At 45.1% G+C, this 20,675-nt stretch overlaps 1 protein-coding gene across 1 annotated transcript in view; it reads right to left on the bottom strand.

The window, feature by feature from the left end:
- Window positions 1-4,130: 4,130 nt before the first annotated feature.
- LOC122367913 (arginine/serine-rich coiled-coil protein 2-like) overlaps window positions 4,131-20,675 on the bottom strand; it is a 243,316-nt gene continuing 226,771 nt past the window's right edge. The window contains exon 12 of the mRNA XM_043341441.1: window positions 4,131-4,611. The gene's annotated coding sequence lies outside the window, so the exon portion shown is untranslated. The remainder of the gene's footprint in view (window positions 4,612-20,675) is intronic.

Genomic DNA, 20,675 nt, shown 5'->3' with positions numbered 1-20,675 from the left:
TATAGCATGCGTCTCACATCCGTGTAAACGGCCGGAGGTCTGGTGACGATATGAGTAAACTGAAAAATTATGTACCTTATACAAATACAGGTGACCTGTAGTTGCTACGGAATCCATTTCGTAGTTCCTACGTTATTCTATTATTTTCCGTACTACGCTACCGAAACATCCCAATTCCGCTACGAAACGGTACTGACAGCTACGGGTTACCGAAAACTTCAAAATAACGTAACGTAGGCCAACTCTGCTCTGGAGACAGTGCTCAGGGGGTGTGCTACCCCTGTAACGTTATTCTTATCGGGTTATCGGCAACTTTGCCCGCCGGATGCACGTGTGCCTACGCCCTGCAGCGCCTTGGCGCTCACCTGGAGCACATTGTGGAGCGTCCGTAAAACACACACTGAACTAAAAGTATTCGTAGTGAAGACTTGAAACTTGGTGGATGTCTGCTACATAGGTGTGACCTAAAGTGTCCGAAGTTTGGTGATGATCTGAATAAAACTTCCGAAGTTATTCGAATTTTGGTGATGGCCGCTTTTTTTGTGTCACCCTGTACTAGCGCAAACAGCGATCGTTAAACTGTTGTTAAGTACCTAGTCGATGGTCTTGTGGGTATGGTATCGACTGCATGGTGTTTCAGTGTATTATATTGATGTTAGATTTCCACAAAACTGACCGGGACCCGCTCCTTTACCTTGCAGGGGCCAGTCAAAATCTGCAGTCAGGACATGCCACAGCTGGTAGCTGAAGTCGCTGCCTACCCGCTGTCTTCTTGATGATGGACCTGCGGAACTCATTGACACCGGGAGCCATGGGAATGTCTGCATGTTCAATGTCGTGTTGGAATATCCAAGTCATTCGTCTATCTAACATAGACACATACGACGTAAATACTTATGTGAGATGTTAGAGAAATATGTGTATGGTCATTGTGTAGATAACACTTGTTGTAGAGTCGTAATATAGTTCATTATATTTGATGTAGTTTGCTGAAAATTTTACTGACGTGGGTTGAATAAAATATTAGAATGGAACACGTTAGTTACGCTTCAATTACTTTGCTATAGCCGTGCACATCGTGAAGGAAGTTGTAAAAAAATGGTTGATTTACAACTGGCACATTGCTGGACGCTCTAACCAATCACTCGTCACACAGACTGATCGACTGATTGACTGAAAGGCTGTTTGACCATCAGTCGACAGACTGTCAGCTCTCTCGGCGGGATGATGAACGACAGTGCTTATCATTGCTTTACTCATCAGAAGTAGGTATCAACCTCAGTTACGGGCGACCACCAGCCACTGGCCGTTGGGCGAGCGCAGCGCCGCCTACCGGCGGTATTCAAATCGAATAGCGAGCCGAAGCATGCACGGAAGACTTCTGATTAAAAACGAGGCCAACTGTCTGTACTTGCAAGAAGTGCAATATCCTATTTTTAAAGTCCATGCACTGGTGAACACTTTGGATACAGTTTTAATCTTCTCTGAAGAATATTAGATGTGGCAAAATGCAGATGAAATATTGCTCACGTTTGCCCAGACAGCAAACAATCTTAGGTACCTACTTATCAGCTAATTAAGAGAAATTCCGTCACTGTTTCAAAAGTGCAATATGCTACATATAATATTCAGGTATGCTTTAAGTAATGTATAAGTATATGAATGTTCTTATTTACGAATTTGGCAGATACCTATAAGATATAACGAATAACGATATTCCAATAACATATGTGTACGATTAATCATTACACTATTTTGTGAGGCACGGTGAGCGCAAGGAATAACCCGCGCCCCGCCGCGCTGGGCTATTCAGCCATACGCGCCCTGCTGGGGGGGGGGGGGGGGAGATTCTACCCTCCCCTGTCTAACTTCCGAACCGATGGTCGTAGAAAGACGGGGAAAACGGCAATCGAAAGCTCTCAACGAGGCAAATCTTTAGAGCTAATTTTTTTTGCTTAAGTAGGTCAGAACTCAGGTCAAGGTCAGGTCAAGGGTACAAAATGCAAGTTTCTACAGTATCGGCCTTGCACCGTAATTGCCGAAGAATGGACTGAGACTGATTGCCCAAAACGTGTTCTTAGGCTACCAAGACAATATTCGTTGCATACAATATCATTCAAAGGTCAAGGTCAAGGTCAGGTCAGGTCAGATCAGGTCACCAAAAACAAAACATAGAAAAGGGCATGTGCGACACATGTTTTATGGGTCATTTTATTTATAGAATTCAATAGGCACACTCAATTAGTGATATGGACCGCCTCTGGATGAAATTCAGGTCGAGATCAGGTCAAGGTCAGGTCAAGTGAGGTCAAATCTTGAAGTTGGTTGTTAACCCGCGAGTTGCTGGGGGGGGGGCGTTAAACGCCCCCACTTTTTTCGCCGGGCCATAGCATAAAAATGGCGCGCCACAGGCGCGCCAAATTTCGGTTACATGTAGGGAATTGATTGAAGTTTATTTTAACAAAGTTTCAAAAAAATCGGTCGGAAAATTTTTGAGATATCGAGGTTTTAGTGACGTCATGATTTCTGAGTTTTCGACCAAAAACGGCATATATTCCAAAAATCATATAAAATCACAGAATAGACATACAGACATGCCGTAAACGCCATTAGACTGCCAATACCATTAACAATCAAATGGCTATCTTCGATTATTGATTATCGCTCTGCATTTTCCAGAATCTTGAACTGAATCTTGGCAATTTCTCATGACTACTTCACGACCATGATACATGCATTTCTTAAATTGAACTTTTTGAGCCAAACAGGTACACATATGATAAAATGAATTCCACCATCGTGTTCTACGTCCCAAATTACCCATAAAACATGTGTCACAGGCTGCGAATATCAGTTTTGATTTTCGGGGATATGTGCGGCGTGCCTACCCGGTTGACCTGACCTTGACCCTGACCTATGCTTGACTGACCCCTACATGGAGCTGACACTCCTGTAGGCCTTATATGATGGATTGTGCACCGTTTTGACAGCGTTACTGACGAGAGGCGCCCATTGCGAAGTCCTGAAGTCCATGCTAATGAAAGCCCGATTTTAGGTGTTTGACCTGACCTTGACCCGACCTGTGACCTCAAAATTCAACTTTAAAGTACTCATCTGAAGCGTCTCGTCGCGTTCTTTCGTTTGCCGCCTCGTGCGTTTCGCTGCGCCTATTGGTTCTCGAGTTATCGGCTGGGGGCGTTTAACGCCCCCCCCCCCGCAAACGGTGGGTGGCGAAATACCACAGCAACTGCCGGGTTAAGGCCTAAAAAGGTGTTTAACTGATGTAGTTTTTCACGGTAAGTCGAATGGTGCTATTTTTGTTTCCGTACGAGGTCTAGAACTTCCCACAAATTCATTTTTCAAAAATTTTGTGTGTCGTGACGTCATAAAATTGTGAATAACTCCCACATTTTTGAACCGATTCTTCTCAAAATTGGTATGTAGGTGCACATACACCACGTCTCTGACATATATTCCGGTTTTTCGATACACTCAATTTTTTGATTTTATAATTATTTTCCCAAAAAAGTCGTTTTTTTAAGAAAAAAGTTGGGCCAAAATCCAAAATTGTCAAAAGACCGAGATAGCCATTTGATAGACCAAGTAGAATAACGTTTAACCTTTTTGTTACGTCTTGATTCCTTTAAAAATGAAGAGGTTAGCGGCGTTTGACATTTTGCGATTTTTTGAGGCGAAAATGGCGAATATGACGTCACTAAAACGTCATCTTCTCAAAAGTTTTCCGACGGATATCGCTCAAATTTTCAGGAAACATGTCAAATTGATGTATGATAATGTTCTGAAAGTTTGACGTCGCTGGCGTAACGCGTTTAGAAGTTATTGGCGAAAAAACGGGAGGGGGCAGATTCTGCCCCCCCCCCCCCCCAGCAGGCCGCGGGATTAGACCCGCCAAACAAAGAGAAACACCACTTAAAGGTTAGTCGTTTCCGGAGTACAGCCAGCCTCATTATCGGGTGCAGCAACAGACAGCGCCATCTACGTGACCCCGTCGAGATCACGATCGGTCACATGACCACCGCGCGCCAACCAATCGCTGAGCCGCACACCCTCGGGCCTCGGCTTTTTCTATCGCTGAATTAATTATGTGACTCACCCGGTACTAACTACCAAGTTTATTCATCTGAAGCACAGTCACAGTATCCATGATTAATCGCATTCGGCATTGCAACAAAGATTTTCGAACAGCTTCAATTTACTGTCTAGCCATAAATTCATGGACATATATGACACTGCATTTGCTAAATGCATGACATATTCCTCCAAGACGTAACATCTTCAAAAATTCACTCACCTCTAACCTAAAACAAAGTCCTACCGCTAAGCTTACATTCCCATCGTATAAATGCACTTATATTTTTCAAACACGATCACGAATCGACAATTAGCACACCCAGCACAAATCAAAGAAGAGCGACGGCAACGATCAGCCGCCGCACCTGTACGACATAACCGCAGCCACCCGGTGCACGCTGTTGCTGAAGGAGCGCAGCTTCACCGGCTCCCAGTTGGAGATAAAGCCCGGCCGACTGTCGTCCCATTTGTCCGTCATCTCGGCGTCTTGTAATGCGCCAATCAGCAGGTTCATCGACACTGCCGGATCAGAGGGTAGCATGTGATGCACTGGCGGATCCAGGGGAGGGGGGGGGGTCTGGGGTAAAAGTGCCCTCATCCCTGCAGCGCCCGAAATCGACGAATGTTTCCATTTTTCAGAGAGAGAAAAAAGAAAACTAATCGAATTTCATTAGGAAAGGTTAGTTTTCACTGCTCAGTCCTCAGGACCTCTAAGGACAGGGGGTCAAGTAGGTATACATGCCTTGTGCATACATCATACTATGTTCTGGCGCTTTGTCGGTTACAACGAAACTATGAATGAGTTCAGAGATAGGGCGAATTGAAAGGGTCTTCTTAGGGCCGAAAGCTGAGCGCCTATTTTCGTTTTGTTTCAATGACGGACCCTCTCTAAAGTTGAAATTTGGCCACTTTAGTTTTCTCCTCACTACTCGGGGTAGCCACCATAACAATGATTTAACTATGCAATACAATAATTTAATAAATATATATCGCACGTGCTTAACTTGGAAATCGTTTGGATTCCTATTTATCAAGATAATTTAGCCCGTGCATCTACGGGGGGGGGGGTAAATATCCGTCCCCCTTGAAGTTGTTCGGAAATGACGGGAAAACCGCGCCGGGTAGCGCCGGAAAATTTCACGTAACAATTTCCACATCAATTTTACACTTAGTGTGCCAGTTTGAACTTTCTACAATTCAACGTCAGGTCACCAGGTCACTTTTAACCCGCGCATGACTGTGTGTGGGGGGAGGGGGGGGGCTCTAAAGTGTAAAGAGCCCCCTCCCGTTTTTCGGCAATATCTTCTAAATCGTTTGACGGATCAACACGAAGCTTGCGGTACCTTCAGCGGCATCAATTTGACACCTAGTGTTAAAAGTTCTACTTTCTAGCTACCATAGTTTGCCCGAAAATGACGTCAGAGTGACGTCATGTCGGCCGATTTTGATGCAAAGTATTGAATTACAGCAAACGCTCTCAAAAGCTCAGTTTTAAAAGCTAGATCCAATTTATTTGCATAAGTGGACTACAAATACACGTAGCTATCAAACTGCCATCTCGAATTGTCGAAATTTTGAAAATTTTGAAGATGTGTTATTTCAATTGCAAAAAAATATTGTTTTCATTTTTTCACAAAGTTTTGATTTTTCGCAAAAAAACGGAATAAATGTGGTAGAACACATACTGATGAACTACTCTAGCAAGTTTTAGCCAAACATCTTCAAAAATATCCAAGTTATTTGCATTATTTTCAAAATTTTACAATTATATATGTTTAACCACTTTTCAGTACGTTTTGACATCGTACAGCAATATAAATGGCACCGTCGTGCTCCTGAGCTCAAACTGCATCTGATAGGCACCTTTTTGGTTAAAAAATGTCATTTTCAAAATTTGACCTTTTCTGACCTGAAAGTGACCGGACCTCCGGTAAATTTAGCTGAAAATGACCTCAGATGACACAGACGACATTGTCTTCGAAATCTACGAGTAAAATCGACCATAAAACATGCGTCACGTGACCGATACATGATATACAATTTTCGTGACTTAGGATGACCTGAAAAATTTGACCTGAAAAATTCGAAGTAAAAGTTTGGTACCCTCAGGGTATCTGACTCCAGCTGCCCCCCCCCCCCCTACACATTAGAAGCTGGCAAACGCCGCACACATGCGAGGGTTAAGCTTAGCCCATGCCTTCTGGAGCTGTCTGGTGAGGCAAACGATCTTGGTGGCTCCTAGCAGCCCTTTGACGTTCTCTTGAAGAGTCACCCAGAGAGTTTTGATGGGTCTGAGCTATTCACATGTCAGCAGTAGCGGCGGAACACCTCCAATTAAGAGGGGGCACTGCAGACTTTGGGTCCCATTCTTTCCATGCAACGTCCATAGGGCTGATATTGAAATGCATTTTAACCCGCGCCCTGGTGGGGTCTGTTTATAACGCGACCTGGTGGGGGGCTATTTTCCCCCCCTCGTATCTCCGAAACTACTGGACGGATCCGCAAAATTCAAACGGCGTTCGAAAGGCCTGTCAAATTTGTCGAAAGAAACCAAATTTCATTGACCTCGGGGTCACCGATGACGTCACAGGTCAGGTCAAAGATGAAATGTTTCACCGTTCACGGGTCTTCTAGGGAATGCGCTATAACACCGAGGAAAACGCATTTTGTCGAGAATCAGCGATAGGGCGTCAGTTGCCTAGTAGATATGTTGCTATTAGAGGTCACTGACAATACCAGGTCAGGTCACAGGTCAGGTCACCAAGGGTCACAGGTCAGGTCACATGAGCCCAACTTTACTAAGGTTGTGTGATGCATGTTTTATGGCCATTTTTTTCATTTCCAACTCAATGGTGTTGGTTATAAGACTATCAGGTACGGCTTAGGCCACTTTCTGGTGAAGTTCAGGTCAAGGTCAGGTCAAGGTCAGGCCAAAAAAGGTCAAATTTTAAAATTGATAGTTTTGCACAAAATGGGTATTGATTCGATGCAGCTCGTCACGGGGAGTCTAATGGTGGTCTTTGTTTTGCGCTACGGGGTCTAGAATTGCCAAAAATTGAGTTTAAATATTTGACGTCATCAATTTTGAACAGTTTTTTTCGCTATAACTTCGCCAAAAAAAGAGGTATCAATCTCAAATTTGGTATGTGGATGGAAGGTGGTAAGGACTATCACATATATTCCGGTTTTTTCGAAATTCAAAAATCTTTTTGGATTTTTCGATTATTACATACAAAAAAATTATTTTTTGATTTTTGGGGGTCAAAATCCAAGAGTTTCAAAAATCCGAGATTGCAGTTTTGTAGCCCTGTTGATTCTACAGCTTTTATGTCTTTATCATTTTTCTGTATTTGCAAAGCTGTAGGCCTCACAGCTCTTCCCGCGAAACCTTTTTTTGGGTCGAAAACGGCAGAACATGACATCACTCTGACGTCATTTCCGGCCAACCTATCATAGCCTTTGGAAAAATTTTTGGCCACAATGTGTAAAATTGATGTCCGGCAGGGTACTGAAAGTTTGGTGACGATCGGCGCAGCGGTTCTGGAGATATATCGAAAAGTCTGGAGGGGGGGGGGGCAAAAAATAGCCCCCCACCAGGTCGCGGGTCAACCCGCGCCCTGGTCGGGGGGGCTATTTTTTGCCCCCCCCCCCTCCAGACTTTTCAATATATCTCCAGAACCGCTGCGCCGATCGTCACCAAACTTTCAGTACCCTGCCGGACATCAATTTTACACATGGTGACTAAAATTTTTCCAAAGGCTATGATAGGTTAGCCGGAAATGACGTCAGAGTGACGTCATGTTCTGCCGTTTTCGACCCAAAAAAGGGTTTCGCGGGAAGAGCTGTCAGGACTATAGCTTTGCAAATACAGAAAAACGATTGAGACGTAAAAGCTGTAATTGACAGGGCTACAAAACTGTTATCTCGGATTTTTGAAATTTTTGGATTTTGACCTCCAAAAATCAAAAAATAGATTTTTTGAATATAATAGCCAGAAAATCCAAACAGTTTTTTGAATTTCGCAAAAACCGGAACATATGTGATAGTTCTTACCGCCTTCTATCTACATATCAAATTTCAGATTGATACTTTTTTTTTGGCGAAGTTATAGCGAAAAAACTGTTCAAAATTGATGACGTCAAATATTTAAACTCAATTTTTGGCAATTCTAGACCCCGTAGCGCAAAACAAATACCACCATTAGACTCCCCGTGACGAGCTGCATCGAATCAATACCCATTTTATTCAAAACTATCAATTTTAGAATTTGACCTTTTTTGACCTGACCTTGACCTGACCTTCACCAGAAAGTGACCTAAGCCGTACCTGATAGTCTTATAACCAACACCATTGAGTTGGAAATGAAAAAATTGGCCATAAAACATGCATCGCACAACCTTAGTACCTAAAGTTAGGTTCATGTGACCTGACCTGTGACCCTTGGTGACCTGACCTGTGACCTGACCTGGTATTGTCAGTGACCTCGTATAACAGCATATGTACTATGCAACTGACGCCCTATCGCTGATTCTCGACACAATGCGTTTTCTTCGGTGTTATCGCGCATTCCCTAGAAGACCTGTGAACGGTGAAACATTTCATCTTTGACCTGACCTGTGACGTCATCGGTGACCCCGAGGTCAATGAAATTTGTTTTTCCCCGACAAATTTGGCAGGGCTATCGAACAGGGCTTTCCCCCCCCCCCCTCGTATCTCCGAAACTACTTGACGGATCCGCAAAATTCAAACGGCGTTCGAAAGGCCGTCAAATTTGTCCAGGGAAACCAAATTTCATTGACCTCGGGGTCACCGATGACGTCACAGGTCAGGTCAAAGATGAAATGTTTCACCGTTCACGGGTCTTCTACGGAATGCGCTATAACACCAAGGAAAACGCATTTTGTCGAGAATCAGCGATAGGGCGTCAGTTGCCTAGTAGATATGTTGCTATTAGAGGTCACTGACAATACCAGGTCAGGTCACAGGTCAGGTCACCAAGGGTCACAACAGGTCAGGCCACATGAACCCAACTTTACTAAGGTTGTGTGATGCATGTTTTATGGCCAATTTTTCATTTCCAACTCAATGGTGTTGGTTATAAGACTATCAGGTACGGCTTATGTCACTTTCTGGTGAAGTTCAGGTCAAGGTCAGGTCAAGGTCAGGCCAAAAAGGTCAAATTTTAAAGTTGATAGTTTGGCATAAAATGGTTATTGATTCGATGCAGCTCGTCACGGGGAGTCTAATGGTGGTATTTGTTTTGCGCTACGGGGTCTAGAACTACTAAAAATTGAGTTTGAAAATTTGACGTCATCAATTTTGAACAGTGTTTTCGCTCTAACTTCGCCAAAAAAGAGGTATCAATCTCAAATTTGGTATGTGGATGGAAGGCGGTAAGGACTATCACATATATTCCGGTTTTTGCGAAATTCAAAAAACTTTTTGGATTTTTCGACTTTTATATCAAAAAAAATCTATTTTTTGATTTTTTGGGATCAAAGTCCAAAAAATTTAAAAATCCGAGGAAGCGGTTTTGTAGCCCTGTCAATTCTACAGCTTTTATGTCTTTATCATTTTTCTTTATTTGCAAAGCTATAGGCCTGACAGCTCTTCCCGCGAAACCCTTTTTTGGGTCGAAAACGGCAGAACATGACGTCACTCTGACGTCATTTCCGGCCAACCTATCATAGCCTTTGGAATAATTTTTGGTCACAATATGTTAAATTGATGTTCGGGAGGGTACTGAAAGTTTGGTGACGATCGGCGCAGCAGTTCTGGAGATATATCGAAAAGTCTGGAGTGGGCAAAAAATAGCCCCCCCCCCCCACCAGGTCGCGGGTTAATGCATTAACCCGCGCCCTGCTGGGGGGGCAGAATCTGCCCCCCCCTCACGTTTTTCGCCAATAACTTATAAACGCGTTACGCCAGCGACGTCAAACTTTCATTACCTTATCATATGTACATCAATTTGACACGTTCCCTGAAAATTTGAGCGAAATCTGTCGGAAAATTTTTGAGAAATTGACGTTTTAGTGACGTCATGTTCGCCATTTTCGCCTCAAAAACGGCAAAATTTCAAACGCCGCTAACACCTTCATTTTTAAAGGAATCAAGACGTAACAAAAAAGGTTATACGTGATTCTACTTTGTCTATCAAATGGCTATCTCGGTTTTTTGGAAATCTTGGATTTTGGCCAAAATTTTTTTCCAAAAAACTGACTTTTTTGGGAAAATATTTATAAAATCCAAAATTTTGAGTTTATCGAAAAAAACCGGAATATATGTCAAAGAAGTGGTCTATGTGCACCTACATACCAATTTTTAGAAGAATCGGTTCAAAAATGTGGGAGTTATTCAAAATTTGATGACGTCATGACGCACAAAATTTTTTGAAAAATGATTTTTTTGAAGTTGTAGACCTCGTACGGAAACAAAAATAGCATCATTCGATTCGCCGTGAAAAACTGCATCGGATAGACACCTTTTTAGGCCTTAACAACCAACTTCAAAATTTGACCTCACTTGACCTGACCTTGACCTGACCTCGACCTGAAATTCATCCAGAGGTGGTCCATATCACTTATTGAGTGTGCCTATTGAATTCCATGAGTAAAATGACCGATAAAACATGTGTCGCACATGCCCTTTTCTATATTTTGTTTTTGGTGACCTGACCTGACCTGACCTGACCTTGACCTTGACCTTTGAATGACATTGTGTGCAACGAATATTGTCTTGGTAGTCTAAGAACACGTTTTGGGCAATCAGTCTCAGTCCATTCTTCGGCAACTACGGTGCAAGGCCGATACTGTAGAAACTTGCATTTTGTACCCTTGACCTGACCTTGACCTGACCTCTGACCTACTTAAGCAAAAAAAATTTGGGCTCTTAAGATCCGCCTTGTTGAGAGCTTTCGATTGCCGTTTTCCCCGTCTTTCTACGACCATCGGTTCGGAAGTTAGACAGGGGGGGGGGCAGAATCTGCCCCCCCCCCCTCCCAGCAGGGCGCGTATGGCTGAATAGCCCAGCGGGGCGCGGGTTGAAATATCCGTCCCCCTTGAAGTTGTTCGGAAATGACGGGAAAACCGCGCCGGGTAGCGCCAGAAAATTTCACGTAACTATTTCCACATCAATTTTACACTTAGTGTGCCAGTTTCAACTTCCTACAATTCAACGTCAGGTCACCAGGTCACTTTTAACCCGCGCATGACTTGGGGGGGGGGGCTCTAAAGAGTAAAGAGCCCCCTCCCGTTTTTCGACAATATCTTCTAAATCGTTTGACGATCAACACGAGGCTTGCGGTACCTTCAGCGGCATCAATTTGACACCTAGTGTTAAAAGTTCTACTTTCTAGCTACCATAGTTTGCCCGAAAATGACTCGACGACTTATGTGAGCGAAGATATGTAAGATAAAACATTTTTATGTTGTCATTTTAATACGTTCTTTCAGCGCTGCCCACAAGCCCGCCGCACAGTGATGCAAATGGGGTCCACGAGTGGCCATAAATACCGAAAAGGCCCAAATTTCAAGTTCACCTAATCGAATAAATCGTAATATGGCAAGTCAGGCAAATGTTTGGGGTGTCTGAAAAAACATGGTTTTCATATTTTTGTCAAAACCGGCCTCGTGTATGATTGTCAGAAGTCGTGACATTTTCTATGTCGTAAAATGACTGTCAGATACTCGCAAGTTCAAACGCCGCTAGCGTGCGTTCATTTCGTACAAATGACACAAATTAGACATGGCAATGATCCCCAAAGTATGCTGCTTCTAATGCAGGGTCAAAAAAAGCCGTATCTTTTTTTGGTTTGGCGTTGATCTAACTATTTGTCGTCATGTTGCAATCGCAGTTTTTTACTAAAAAAATATTTGCTTTCGTTTCACCTACAGCAGTCTACGCAGTATGTGCCCGTTAGTGCACCATACCATAGCATCCCCTAATCCAATCTGAGCCGCACTGTGAAAGAATTAAGGGTGCGTTTCACGCGACCTTTACACCACCTGGCGAGGATCTTGCTGACATAGAGATACGTTTCTAGACCAGTAGATGGCCCTAGCGCTGAACGCCGGTTTGTTGTCATAGGACAAGTATCACATTTCCCCTGTCCATCCATCTGTTAGCGCAGAGGGGTTGGACTGCCGGGCCGCCCCTCCCCACCCGCGCCCCGCGAGTTCGGGAGGAGTGGCACGGGTCCACCGCGCCGGTCTGGCCGGGCGGAAAGGACCAGATGTCATGCTCTCAGTCGAACCACATTGGGCCGAAACATTGGACAAAACATGCATCACACGGCCCTAGTAAAGTTTGGTTCATGTGTTGACCCTTGGCGACCTGACCTCTGTGACCTGACCTGGTATCAGTGCCGTCTTTTAGCAACTATCTGTACAGGGTGTCCCAAAATTAATGTCACACCCTCACACAACCTTTGTTTTGCCTTCTTCTGCGCAATATCAATATAATTTCACCGGTACTGGCTCCCAGATCTTATACGCTACATTGTAGTCACGTGACTTTCGAATTTTTGTGACCCTGACCAGTCAAGGGGTGTACGGAGGTCATTTCCGAGACAGTACCCAGCGCGCGCGGACCAGGTGTCCAGGATGGCGAAACTGCAGAGCAAATCGTCCCGCAGCGGGGCAGCCGGCATGGTTGCGGGTGGCATGACCCACGGCCAGGTCGCCGAGGTACTGGGCATGAGTTGTCGCACGATTTGGCGCTGGTTATCACGCGACAGAAGCGGATAGACGCCTGGGAACAAGCTAGGTCGCGGCAGGAAGACTTCCGCCAGCCGGGACAGCGCAGATCGCCATCGCGAAGTGCGGAGCTAAAGACGGGCTTATCCACAAGGAAACTGGCAAGGAGGCTGATTGCCAACAGTCATCCAGTCTTCAAATTGATAATCCATCGGTACCGGAGGATGTCTCTAAAGCTGAAGCCCAACAAGCCACGTTTCCAGCCGAAAACTTCTGCTGAACATGTCCAGGACCATCTTTCAACAAGTCGGCGCCCCGGCTCATCGAGCTAGAACGACGAAGGACTGGTACATACATATCGAACTTCCCAGCATTCTGGGAGAAGGACAAATGGCCGGTGAATAGCCCCGACCTGTCGCCGATAGAAAATCTTTGGGCGATCGTCCTGTAAGAGATGAGCAAAACGGCGCCAGGATAACCTGAACGCACGCTGACCAGGAACGTTCGATCTGTCTGGTCCAAGCTCAGTCCACAGAAGCTAGACATGTTGATGTCTGATGTCCCGGCCGGACCGTATGCTTGCCTGCTACGAGGCTAAATTACGAGAGGATTACGATGCTGCTAATTGCTATTATGCAGTTTTTGCCGACCTTTAGGTATTACTTCAAAAGTGATACGTGAAAAACTATCTCTAGAGACGCTAGTTTGACTGAAATGCAATCAATTATACATCATTTTGTTGCTGATTCGTTGAGAAACACGGTCATGAAGGTTTTATGTCGCTATCTTTCATAGATTCGCCAATATTGGCTTAGTAATTCGGATACTTGCAGCTTTCCCCGAAATTTGACCTTTGACCTGCCATAACCTTCGCCCTGGTGGGGGGGGGGGCCATTTTGGCCCCCCCCCTGTGGTTTTTCAGCGATAACTCAGAAACCACTTGAGTTAGCGCCCTGAAACTTTGTATAGCTGTTTATTCAACATTTTTACATCATGTCCTTTTTTGGGGGGTTCGGGTCAGGTCAGGTCAGGTCACAAGGTCACCAAAACTGACACCACCTCTAAAAAAGTTCAAAGCTCTCTCAAAGGCACAGCTTTTATCCGATCGATGTAAAATTTACAGTACTTGAAGATGTCACCCAGCTCTACAAAATGGCTATCTCGGATTTTTTTATAAATGTGACCTAAGGTCAGGTCAGGTCATCGCTGCTCCCCATTATAAGTCAATGGGAGAATCGAAAAGTAGTTGTTTTTCAGCTAAATCGGGCGTGATTGTTCCTATATTTCGTTATTGAAGTGTCTTGGGTCAGCAAATCACAGCCCATGTGAAACCATTTGCTTGTGACCTCGCTGAGGTCACGCTAGGTCATCTCCCTGGTCACCAGAGGTCACCAGCGGTTTTTCTGCACTTACTTGTTATTGAATAGAGATAGAGACTCCGTTCGACGTTTATCGTGTTTGTCTCGTCAATGCGGATCGAATGATATGCAGCATGACCTATTTCGGTAAGGTCATGACCTTGACCTGAGGTCAAATTTTCAAAATGACCTTTCGAGGTCAAACTATATATCATTCGACGCGTCTCGACGAGCCAAGCACGATGGTGCATGAATCGTTTCTCTATTTTCTCGTGAATGCATGCTATAGTTAAAAACATTTTCAACGAAATTTGCCAAGTTGACCTTGCATGACCTCTGTGGGCCAAACCGTTGAGCTGAGGTCAAATCTGACGAACCTTGGCGAAAGAGCTTGAAAAGAGCTATCGATTGCTTTTTTCCGCGGCTCTCTAGCTCTTCTAGTTTCCGAGCTACAGCGGAATATGTCCGGCAACACCGAAAACACTGAAATTTGACCTATGATGACCTCTAGCGACCTCAATATTGACCTTAGCGAAAAAATGACTGAAATACTTTCGAACGTACTTGTTATGGGCTTTCGTTTGCTTTTTTCCGCGTCTTCCTAGCCCTCTTCGTTTTCGAGTTAGACGGGGGGGGGGTCATTTTGGCCCCCCCCCCACCAGGGCGAAGGTGGCTCAGACCCACACCAGGGCGCGGGTTAACTGGGTCAAATATTGAATTCGGGTAAAAAATATACCACCAATCGCGAGTAGGTAGGCTCGTTGAGAGCAATCGACTGCTCTTTGTTGCGAAGCGAGCTACGACGCTTATCCAGTTTCGAAACGCCGGGGGAGGGGTATGAAAAATACCCTGCCAGGACGAGGGTTTTGACATAACAGCCGAACTGACATTTGGTCTCACGTCACTTGGGGTCTATGTCTCCAAGGAATTTGTAGGTATTGTCGGTTATATTCATTATTTATGTTCAGTACCGACTGGCCAGGTCAGGTCAAATACCTATTGTCAAAATATACCTGTTCGCTGTTCGTAATACCACTCACACAAACTGACTTCATTCAAAGTTGTCAGTTTCTCACAAGCTCTTCCCGGCGTACTCCCGATCAAGAGTGAGAGGCGCGCGATAGGAGACGCCTGGCTGGGCGCCGTTCATGGATAGATCGTGGGATGAGCCTCCGACCCGTCTAGTCACGGCGAAACTTAGCAGGGAGGGTTCAGAGTACCTCGACGGCGGCCGAACGCCAGCGGAGCGCCGTAACTAATGGGTGTGACACTGTGTCAACAAACGCCGCTGAGTGACGAGCCGAGGGGACCGTCGAAACGCGCGGGCCATACAGCCAGAGACATCTCTCGGCGATTTTATGAACTAGCTGTGCAATGACTTTCAAATGAATAGAACTGCATAGTGATGCATGCAATGATGATTCACTCTACAGGATTGTGTAGAGAATCGATGTCTTCATGATTCCTAGCAGCCACATTTTTGAAATTGTTGTCATGGCTTTCATGCAATGCACTGCAAGATGAAAATTGTATCATGCAAAACATAGTACAAAATTTGAAAAAAGGCTTGCTAGGAAATGTTTTCCTTGACTTCTTCAGTCCAAAACTGCAAACATCACAGTCGTACGACAATCCGCTATTGGGTTCTATTCGTTTGAAATTTTGATTTTGCAATATGTTTGTCTCAATTGCTCAGTATACGTGGATTGCAGAACAACGGTAACCACTCTATGATGACGAGGTTAACGTCCTTCATAACATATCCAAAAACGAAGGCAATCGAAGCAACGATGCTCTAGATATTCACGAAAAACGTTTCTCATAGCGTCACGCGTGAAACGCACCCTTAAAGGTAGTGTGCCACCTTTGAAAGATTTCCCATTTTATTTTTCCTAGGATAAGAAGCTTCTGTTTTTACCTAATATCGCAAAAAAAAATCAAAAATGGGCCTGGAATAGTGCCTTTTTCGACTAAAAGTTTATCGGTTTTTAGATATGTATAACAACTGTAGTGGGCTCACCTGCAAACAGGCGTCGGGCAACAATCGCGAATGCGGCGCACTTGTGACAATAAGCAAAGGTCATTATAGTGTTACGACCATACGACGTACGGGAATGAGTTATCAGCTGTCTAATCGTAGACAACACAATGTCGAGCCTTTAACTGTAAGCCCGTATTGGTATTGTTTCTTTTATTTGGCTGTCGAACATTATTTATGGTTTGAAATATGATTTTATGTAAAATAATTGATATGAAAAAGCCGTCTTATAAGTTATGACCCCATTTCACCACACGCAAGTGGCAGAAATGACAATGATCAGCTGACGCATTTTTCTTGGCCGAAGTCAGAGGCTGCACCACAAAGTATGAGCAGAAGCCGCGCCCAAAGCCAGGGCCCCGGTAACGTGAGGTAGCCGAGTCGGGGCAGCGTGCGCTGACCGAAGCCGGGGCCGCAGCTTTGGGCGCGGTCTACCGCATCCCCGCGGGCAGCCCCGGGCTATCACATGACACCGGGAGGACGCGCGGCTCCGGCTTGGGTCAGCGCACGCTGCCCTGACTCGGCTACCTCACGTTACCGGGGCCCTGACTTTGGGCGTGGTCTACCGCACCACCTAACAGGCGTGTTCGAAACCGCAGGAGCTGATGATGAACGGGTTTATCGAAACTTGATTGGATGAGCATATCGGTAATAGCGATTTCAGTGTGTGCATTTATTGTTCATAGTGGTGTGAAATGTGGTTGGGGTACGACCGACAACCCGTCGGGGCGAATTTCGCACTGGGGTACTCAAAATTTGAAGAATTTAAGACGTTTCCATGAGTTTTCCATGAGTTTTCCATGAGGTATGGATAAGTTCTAAAAATCCGGTTCTCCTTATCTGGGCCATTAACTCCATACGGTCCAGGAAAGCTGGCACACTACCTTTAAGGCGCTAGCACAGGGCTGACCGGCGCTACTAAAGTTTTCGTCCGTTGCGGTCGGGTGCCGCGGCGCGGTTGGCAGCCCGGGCGGCCGCGCCGCGGGCGGGCGGCCACAGCGGGGGTTCGCCGGTGCATCCCTCTCCTGTTTCTAAGCGAAGTGTCCTAGCGCCTCGCAACAAAAACCAACGGATTGCCCTTGACAAGATCTCGCGCGTGAGCATATTACTTTTGACTTAAGGTCAATATTTGACCTACTTATAGCAGGTCAAAGTCAAACGTCTGTCGAAATTGCAATCCGCGGTGAAAGCAATCCGCCCCGAATGCGGCACCCGACCGCGCCGGACAAAAACTTCAATAGCGCCGGACTGCCCTATGCTAGCGCCTTAATTCTTTCACGGTGTGGCTCAGAAATGATTAGGGAATGCTATGGTATGGCGCACTAACGGGCACACACTGTGTTAGCTGCTGTAGGTGAAACGAAAGCAAATATTTTTCACTAAGAAATTGTTATTGCAACATGATGACAGATGATTAGATCACCGCCAAACCAAAAAAGATACGGCTTTTTGTGACCCAGCATGAGAAGCAGTAGGCTTTAGGGATCATTGTTATATATAATTTTTGTAGTTTGTATTATTAAATAAACGCACGCTAGCGGCGTTTGAACTTGCAAGTATCTGACAGTCATTTTATGACAGAAAATGTCACGACTTCTGACAATCAGATTCATACACGAGGCCGGTTTTGACAAAAACATGAAAGCTATGTGATTTTAGATGCACCAAACATTTCTTTGGTTAGCCATATAGGGATTTACTCGGGAGTTGGTTTGGTAAACTTGACTTTTTGGTATTTATGGCCACTCGTGAACCCCATGGTTGACAGCGATTAACCTTCGCCCTGGTGGGGGGGGGCCATTTTGGCCCCCCCCCTGTGGTTTTTCAGCGATAACTCAGAAACCACTTGAGTTAGCGCCCTGAAACTTTGTATAGCTGTTTATTCAACATTTTTACATCATGTCCTTTTTTGGGGGGTTCGGGTCAGGTCAGGTCAGGTCACAAGGTCACCAAAACTGACACCACCTCTAAAAAAGTTCAAAGCTCTCTCAAAGGCACAGCTTTTATCCGATCGATGTAAAATTTACAGTACTTGAAGATGTCGCCCAGCTCTACAAAATGGCTATCTCGGATTTTTTATAAATGTGACCTAAGGTCAGGTCAGGTCATCGCTGCTCCCCATTATAAGTCAATGGGAGAATCGAAAAGTAGTTGTTTTTCAGCTAAATCGGGCGTGATTGTTCCTATATTTCGTTATTGAAGTGTCTTGGGTCAGCAAATCACAGCCCATGTGAAACCATTTGCTTGTGACCTCGCTGAGGTCACGCTAGGTCATCTCCCTGGTCACCAGAGGTCACCAGCGGTTTTTCTGCACTTACTTGTTATTGAATAGAGATAGAGACTCCGTTCGACGTTTATCGTGTTTGTCTCGTCAATGCGGATCGAATGATATGCAGCATGACCTATTTCGGTAAGGTCATGACCTTGACCTGAGGTCAAATTTTCAAAATGACCTTTCGAGGTCAAACTATATATCATTCGACGCGTCTCGACGAGCCAAGCACGATGGTGCATGAATCGTTTCTCTATTTTCTCGTGAATGCATGCTATAGTTAAAAACATTTTCAACGAAATTTGCCAAGTTGACCTTGCATGACCTCTGTAGGCCAAACCGTTGAGCTGAGGTCAAATCTGACGAACCTTGGCGAAAGAGCTTGAAAAGAGCTATCGATTGCTTTTTTCCGCGGCTCTCTAGCTCTTCTAGTTTCCGAGCTACAGCGGAATATGTCCGGCAACACCGAAAACACTGAAATTTGACCTATGATGACCTCTAGCGACCTCAATATTGACCTTAGCGAAAAAATGACCGAAATACTTTCGAACGTACTTGTTATGGGCTTTCGTTTGCTTTTTTCCGCGTCTTCCTAGCCCTCTTCGTTTTCGAGTTAGACGGGGGGGGTCATTTTGGCCCCCCCCCACCAGGGCGAAGGTGGCTCAGACCCACACCAGGGCGCGGGTTAACTTTTGTAAGCGGCAGTTACAAATGATGCTTGCCTATTCATCGTCGCTGGTGTGAGTTTGATGTCAGGCGTTTTGCAAAAATGCCTCAAAATAATTTCAGGCAGTTTGCAAAATGCCGGATGGGTCAGGCAGTTTGCAAACTGCCTAGGCATGTTGCAAAATGCCTGGCCGGTCAGGCATTTTGCAAATTGCCTAGGCATTTTGCAAAATGCCCGAGTTTTCATTTTGCCTGTAACATGGACACATAAACAATCGGTGCACACATCAGTATACACACAGACACACACAGACATACAAACACATATCATTGACCTTGACCTAACTTGACCTGAAATGACCACAGGTGCAAAAACCTGGTCGGATAGTGTGACAAACAGGTTCTAGCTTGCTTGGCACCACAAAAAGGCATTGTCATCGGTATATGTTGAGCAGCACACTTGATATCCAACGGTGACCAAAAACAGCGACATTTTTTTACATTTTTTAGTTTGACCTGACCTGGAAGGTCAATGACTGACCTGAGAAGGTAAAACTGGGTATCATTGGATTTGTCTCTTCCCAAAGAATCTTTGTGGTCTTTACCGAAAAGCTTTATCTCCAACAGGAACGAAATGGCGCGGGGGGTGGCAACCCCCCATGTGCGTTCTATCATGGGAAAATGGCATGTGCGGGCGAGGGTTAAAACGGGTTGGAAACGACAGGAGAAAATCTGACGAATCCGACGATGTGCTTAACCCGCACCCCACTGGGGGGGGGGGGGTTAAGCCCGCCCCACTGGGGGGGGGGGCTATTCATAGACCCCTCCCGTTTTTCTGCAATAACTTCCAAACCGCTTGACGTATCGACGCCAAACTTTCAGTACCTTCGGCTGCATCAATTTGACACCTTGTGTCAAAATTTGAACTTCATAGCTACCATAGGTCGGCCGGAAATGACGTCAGAGTAACGTAATGTTCGGCCGATTTCGACGAAAAACATTGAACCACGGCAATCGCTCCCAAGAGCTCAGTTTTTAAGCCAGATCCAATTTCTTTGCATGAAAGGACTCAGAATAGACTGCGCTATGAAAACTGCTATCTCGGATTTTCGAACTTTTGAAAATGTCGAAAATCTAAAATAATAAAATTCAAAATTTATATTTTTGCATTTTTTTCCAATTTTTTTTGACTTTTGGAAAAAAAAAACGGAATATATGTGATAGAACGCGTTGTTATGACTAACTCTAGCAAGTTTTAGCTAAATATCTTTAAAATGGCCAAGTTAAACGCATTATTGCTAACAATTAACCCGCGCCCAGATGGGGTCTGCCGAGCAACGCGGTCTGATGGGGGGGGGGGGGGGCCATTTTGGCCCCCCCCCCCCTCAGATCTCGAGAACCACGCAACATAGCGACAAGCGGTAAACGGTGTTGGATAGCCCCAGCGGGGAACTACCTTGTGACCCAATTTCATTGACCTCGGTCAAACCGATGACGTCACAGGTCAGGTCAAAGGTCGAATTTTCACCGTTTACAGGCATTTCAAGAAATGCGTT

This window comes from Amphibalanus amphitrite, unplaced genomic scaffold (assembly GCF_019059575.1).
Source record: "Amphibalanus amphitrite isolate SeventyFive unplaced genomic scaffold, NRLGWU_Aamphi_draft 000906F_arrow, whole genome shotgun sequence".
In the NCBI taxonomy this organism is placed as follows: domain Eukaryota; kingdom Metazoa; phylum Arthropoda; class Thecostraca; order Balanomorpha; family Balanidae; genus Amphibalanus; species Amphibalanus amphitrite.
This window is presented reverse-complemented; position numbering and strand designations above follow the sequence as displayed.